The following is a 6,966-nucleotide window of genomic DNA, read 5'->3' as shown; positions in this document are numbered from 1 at the left end:
TTAAGGGATAGTCGTTATTGTCATCATTTCGACTCTGGAGGACTGATGATTGTTTCACAGTTAAACTGAACAGACCGAGAAATCAGAAATGAGACGAGACGAGACAATCACGAAGCTTTCTTTATATATTTTACTATGAAAGCAATTGTTTTGTTTTTCTATGTTTTAACACGTAAGTCAACTGCTCTACTATTCTCTGATGTTGGTAATGCATTTATGACGCCATTGAACAAATTTTGTATTTGTTGGTATTAAATATCACGTTAATGTTTGCAGAGTAGAATCAATTGGAAATGGGAGACATGTTTTTTCCATAGTTATTCAGATTAAACTGAATAAAACAACCATAAGCACAGTGTGTATGCATGTATATAAACTTCCAGTCCCATTTTATTTTGATCACTTTATATTTTGGACATTTTAATGAAATCTCAAGCAATTTAAGTATCCCACAATTAAAGAATATATATACAGAAGTGGTATAAGAAGATGAATTACTGTAGATCTAACTGGAAATACCATGATTTTGATGTCTCTATTAAGACGTATTTAGCAGAAAATATACTTTAAACCTATTTTTATTGATACTTATATTTTTTATTTAGTAAACCGGTGGAAAGGTGAAGCCTGTAGGTATATATGTGAAAACAGTACTCTATTTTCCATATATAATAATTAGACTTTTCCGCTCTTCACCCATCTGCTGTAATAGCGAGGACTCATAGTAATATTCTAAGCCCTGATGATCAAAACAAATTAAAATACAAAAGTTAGTATTTGGAAAACTCATACAAACAGCTGTGCTGAAGGCGGCAGCACACACACACACACACACACACACACACACACACACACACACACACACACACACACACACACAGTGAGAAATCCCAAAATAGCTCACTGGACCATAAACAGGTAGGCTATTTATGGCTGTAACTGGATCCCCCCATGCTCTAAAGCACAGCCGTGTGGACACATTTAAGTAGTGCACACACACACACACACAGTTTAGTCCACTCCCACAGGAAGTGAAATGTGGCACCGTAACTGAAGGAACGAGGAAGTATCTTACAAGACCTTTTAGGTCACTACAGACGACTCCCCTGCTACCAAAACAAGGTAGAGAAGTTCCCTCATGAATCAGCTGTTTTCTACATCCTCTCCTGCTGTCGTGTTTAAAATACTGAAGAGACAGACAGCTGTGACTTTGCTCTGCTCTTCTGCGCGCATTGTTTCCGGACGTGTCATGTAACTTATTTGGTAAAACAGTAAAAGTAAGATTTAAAAGGTTACTGTGAGTGCTAATAGAGCTGAACGGTACATTGTTTGTTCTAAGTGCTGTGACTTATCTGTCTTTGTTTCACTCTAGGGCTGCTGGGTAATGGCTGCTCTCGGGGCTTTTCTCACTCTTGCTGTGTGTCTCCTAATCGGTCATCAAACGTCTGCTAAAAACGACGCTGCCTGCCAGCTCTCCAAATGGAACAACGGCCACGCCACCTTCGTCAAACGCCACATCCGCTCTGATCTTCCTCCTTCTCTGAACCAGAACGAGTGGGAGAAGTACATCAGGGAGAACGGGGGCTGTGACAGACCCACACAGTCTTTCCTGTTCTCACGCGATCTGGAGAGAGTGAAGGCTGTGTGCACCAGCAAGGGTGGGGCGGTACACAAGGAAAACATGTGCATCAGCCGGCAGCCTTTCACTTTTGTCACGGTGAGGAGTCAGCCGGAGACGTGCGGGATCAGGAGCGTCCAAATGGAGACCAAACATCTGATCCTGGCCTGTGAGGAGCTGAGCAACCAGTGCCTGCCCGTCCATTTTGAGGGAAACTCTGCAGACGCAAAGCCAAACAACAACGCCAGAGGCTGCCAGGAAACACGCGCCGGGGATGATGCTCCCAGCTATAAAATGACGTGGCTCTGGTTGTTATCTGCTCTTCTTGTTATTGTTTATGGCTACCACCATTAATTTGAGAATCTAGACGGGACACTAAGACTTCTCAACACGTTTGAGAAAAACCTTAATTTGAAAAGTGTTTGTTGTTATATCTATGTTAATCTCAGAACAGCAATGTTTTGAAAGGGAAAAAACATTTATGTAATGTGTTATATTCCACTATTTCATGCCTGTGTATCCGTTGCATCACTGGGAGATAATGAGAGGGGTGGTGCTCTAAAGGCATTTCATTTCAATTAAAGTAACAGTAATTAGTGCATGAATGGCACAGATGTGTATTTTACATTAAAATACATAAATTGAATTGCTGTATAAATTGGATTTAATTTAATTTGATAAATTTATGGTATGATTTAATAAACAAGACGATTTCCACGACGGTTTAATTTCAGTACGTAAAATGTGATACAGATCATTGTAACAACTTAACCCTGAACATGAAGCATCATCTGGACAATCTAAAACAGACAAACAAGAGAAACAACACCCACAGATATCAGTTTAAATGTTTGCTTGATCTCTGGATCATAAACATTTGTAGTGAAACTCACAGCTCATGTGAGAAGCTTTTTCAAATACAAACTCCACCAAAACCACTTCTTTGTCAGAACATAAAGATTAGAGAACAAAACCATCACTAGTACTGGGAGGCAGTAGCTTATTGAGCAGAGTAGACAGCCAAAGGCATATAGAATATTAGACGATCGGACTATTTCACACACTATCAATTAGCCTTAACATGCTCTCCTCACATGCTGATACAGTCGACACACAGATGATGGCAGTATTGCACAAATTTGTTAGAAAAAGAAAAAGAGTCACTTTTCTATTATTTTACATGTAAACTCTTTTTAGATGCATCTGACTAACTGACGATGTAGGCTGATGGTGGTCAGGTTTTTTTAATTTTTTTTATATTAGCTGTTTGCATCTACCAAATTAGAAATACTAATTTGAGCACACAAATCAACCAGGTATGTCTCAGATGGAGGTTTTTTTTCCATCTCTTTCTCTCTTTTCCACACAGATTATTTCATGTCTTTCTGTGCTAGAAGCATACAATAACTAATGATCTGCTCCTTAAAGCTGACATTTAATATATTACCTCTAACAAGTCTGGATTAACTTGAGTATTAAATGATTAAGAAGTTGATTAAGCACAGATTAATTTAGTAAAATGCACCATGTACACCACAATATTTACTGAAGTTATGAAGGCTTTAAAACTAGATTTTGATTCAGTGCCACTGTACGAGATTATTTATAATGCAGGTGTTACCCTGAGGACTTGATCAATTCAGTTAATGAAATGCTTGCTAGTGTCCTCCTCCATTGTTACATGTATTAGCTTAGTTAATTAACTGGTGCATTAGGGTCCAGCTGATAGGGACGTTTAAGAGCACCTTCTGCTGGACCACAAGGAAAACTACTAAACGGTCAGACTGCACGTTATTAAAGGTCATGGCAGTTTAAATATTATTTCTACATCCATGTCCTAAACCCCTAAAAAGCCCTAAAACAACTGCAAGTTTAAAAAACCAAAAATATTTCCCTACAGAGCATCAGGAGAAATGCTGAAACCGGATGTCTAATGCTTTTTCTGATGCAATCAACCTGCCCATCTTTGCTTCCAAAGCTGGTTATGTTCCCAGTGTCAAGTAACAACTAATAACTCCAAACACTGTGATCACTGAAACAAGAAGTCTCACTCAAGAAGAAGATTAGAGATGAACATTTAGTATCCAAAGCCACCAACAAGCTCTTATTTTTTTATCTTAGCATGCAGATGCAGCTCAAAATGTTTGTTTAATTGTTTTTGGTGCATGGACTGCACTTGTGTTTGAGCAGGTAGTAGTGCTCACAAACGATCCCCTCATGTGCATCACTGTACATCCTTTCCCTCTCTCCTTTTCTTTCTTGTGATTCTGTTACAGAGACAGGAAAATAAAAGTGTTTCTTAGTTAACAGTTCAAGTTTAATCTTTTTTTTTAATGCTTTCATGTTGTCACAAGGTATTGGCAAAGTCATTATGATCATGAAGAAATCACAGGACGCACCTAAACTTGTAATTTTTATGATTCCTGCCCAGTGGCACCAGGGAATGATATTTCTCTGAGTGCGATACAAGACAATTAAAAAACAATAAAACACATAAATAAGTTACCATTTCGTCAGTTCATTCTGGAGGCTTGAGGGACCCACAGTGGTCACATACAGTAACAGTGACCAGAGGTTGACCTCAAGTGAAATATCCAACTATGGCCCTTCCTAATCCATGACATCATCATAGGGTCTTTCTCTCTCTCTCTCACACACACACACACACACACACACACACGGCTGAGGAAAAATCAAAAGCGAACAACAATCGTTGACTCGGGTCAAAGAGGAAAGGCAACGGGAGAATAAAAGAATGAGTGCAGAGTGAGAGGCGGTGTGAGGGTGGAGGGTGGAGGGGCAGAGCGGTAGGATGCAAGAAGGAGGGGTAACACGATAAAAAAAAAAACAGGGCTGCACTTTTAATGAACTTTTCTGGCGTTTTTTAGAAAAAACACAACACATGGACATAAAATGAGGTGAAAAGCAGCGAGAGTCTGGGAACCAGCGCTTGTTTTTCTTCTCGTCTATCCCTCATCCCACTTCTACTCCAGACCACTTCGGCTCACTGTACTTCACACAACCGTCCTCACAAACATCTCCATCTACTTCCCTTCCTCTCTTTACATATTTCACCTCCCTCTTCTAAATCCTTCCCTTCTCTTGTCCTCCATCTTCCTGTTAGAGCGTAAAGCAATTCAGCATCATTCAGATCACACAATGCCGTTTTACAGTGCCGTTGTCACGTAGCACCTCAGAGGGGCCCATGGGCTCGTTAAACTGTAGGTGGCAGACAGAGTAGACAAACTGCAAAAACAGAGGGGAAGATTGGATCATGAGCGGGACCACATTAAAAAAGGACTTCCACAAAATAAACGGGTTCAGCACAATTCCAGTTCTTCTCCTTCCTAATCTCATCTCTCTCAGCTCTCGCTCACTCTCCGTCCAGACCAACTCATAACAAATGAGCGCGATAATTAGAACCACAAAGACTCGAGGGGGAGGGAAGAGAGATTTTAGGAGTTGGGGGGGGGGGGGGGGCTGAAGCACAAAAGGAATAGAGTGTGAGTAATACAAGCGTCTGGGTGCAACTGCCCAGGCATCTGGAGGTTTAGTCTCATGTACACAAGAGACTCAGGTTGACTCATGTACACACACACACTCACACACACACTCACTGTCCACTTTAAATACAAAACATCCTGTATACAGTGACTAAATGTGTGTGGCAACGATTTTAAGAAATGTCTGACACACTCTGATTCTTGAAAAATCTGATTTTAAGGAATAATAAATGACTAACAAATGTCTGGTAGAGGAAGATTTCAACACAGAGACATGCACGAGCATGCGCACACACACACATTCATGTGGACAGAGATGCATTCACAGCATTCGCACAAAGCTGGCCTTATCTTGCCGTGAAACAAGGAACTTTTGACTACGAAACATTTTTTTGTTTCAGGATTTTGGCAAGCTGCGATCACACACATTACAATATAACAAACAGACGAGGACACACTCCTGCACATGCCAACGTTCACTCTTGATTCTCTTCACGTTTTCTTATCTTTTTCCTCTCTCTCTTTGATCTCCCTCATTCTCTGCCTCTCATTTCCACGTAGGTTATACGCTGCCGTCTCCTCTGCTCTAATCAAACCCACATGGGTTCGGTGGGTGTGCATGCCAGCACCCCACAGTGCCGCACACACTTCTGGCTGTGAATGTGGGTGTGAGTCACTGGGACTGTTTGTTGTGCACAACTGATGTGCATGTCCAACAGAGAAGTATCTCACAAACATGTTGGCCCCGTGGGACTCCTTAAAAGGAAACTGTGCGCCATGATTGGTTTCTGCATGTAAGATTTTAATTTTTAGAGGCCCGAGGAGGCAGAACTGTGCAGTATTTCACAAGAAAAGCGCGAAGATTAAAGAAAAGGACCCCACTTTGCGTCACAGTTTTTGGGTCCTTCCTGTCCAGTTAATCTTCTCTAAACCCCTCAGTTTTATCATACGACCCCTTGGGGAGGTCATAACCCCCCACTGGAACCAAAGTAAATCATAAGAGACAGATACTGTAATTCTTAATTTCTGTCTGCACGCATGTGCACATCTTGCCCAGTGGCTTCCTCTGAGGGTAAAGGCCAGTGATAATGACTTCCAGGAGTTGGCAGTGGGGAAGTCCAGGGTCAAGTTCACATCTGGGATTACCCGGGTTACTGGGGTGAGCAGTTTGTACTGGAGGTCATCTGGATGATAAAGTGGAGAATGCCACTGAAGTGTGACTTTACTAAGGGCTGATCACACACACTTTCACATGCACACGCTTTCATTTGTGCCTTTAAAAAAAATAAAATTGATTGCAACAATAGGGCACCACTATACTAACCATACAGCAAATGTTGCATGAAGTATAACATGACAGTTTCAAGATTAATTCACATTTGGACAATAGATAGTCTGAAGACCGTGTGGATGTTCCACAGATATGGTTCAAATCTGTTTCATTCGAATGAGGAGAGGAAATAGGGAAAAAAAAGCAGCAAAAGAGGAAGTGAGCGTCTTATTCTTGCTGGTGTCGTCGAGTTGGTTTTTTGTCGTGAACTCACGCTGATACGAGTCAAACATTATTGTAAACAAGTCACAATACTCTTTGTTTTGCTTGCATGTGGTACGGCATGTGAATCTTTGTGTTGGCAGTTGGAGATATCAGTTACCAACAAGGCTGGTGGTATGAGACTTAACACAGAAAGATGAAGATGACAGAACAAAAGAAGTGAACAGTATATGGGCGGGTAATAGTTGGAGGGGAACATAAGGAAACGAAGATGAAATAAAGTTGGCACCAGAGGAGCAAACTAATACCTCTTTCGCCTCCGAAGACAGAGGAGTCTCTCTTTACATATCTGT

The 6,966-nt window shown here is 41.0% G+C and overlaps 1 long non-coding RNA gene across 1 annotated transcript; it reads left to right on the top strand.

Moving 5' to 3' along the window:
- Positions 1-970: 970 nt before the first annotated feature.
- Positions 971-2,335, top strand: LOC142969375 (uncharacterized). Its single transcript, XR_012959124.1, has 2 exons — positions 971-1,122; positions 1,373-2,335. It is a non-coding gene; the product is annotated as an uncharacterized LOC142969375 (long non-coding RNA).
- The last annotated feature ends 4,631 nt before the right edge of the window (positions 2,336-6,966 follow it).

Source organism: Anarhichas minor, unplaced genomic scaffold (genome assembly GCF_050575085.1).
Source record: "Anarhichas minor isolate MPS153535 unplaced genomic scaffold, ASM5057508v1 ptg000041l, whole genome shotgun sequence".
Lineage (NCBI taxonomy): Eukaryota > Metazoa > Chordata > Actinopteri > Perciformes > Anarhichadidae > Anarhichas > Anarhichas minor.
The sequence above is the reverse complement of the archived record's forward strand: the minus strand, read 5'-3'. Positions and strand labels throughout refer to the sequence as shown.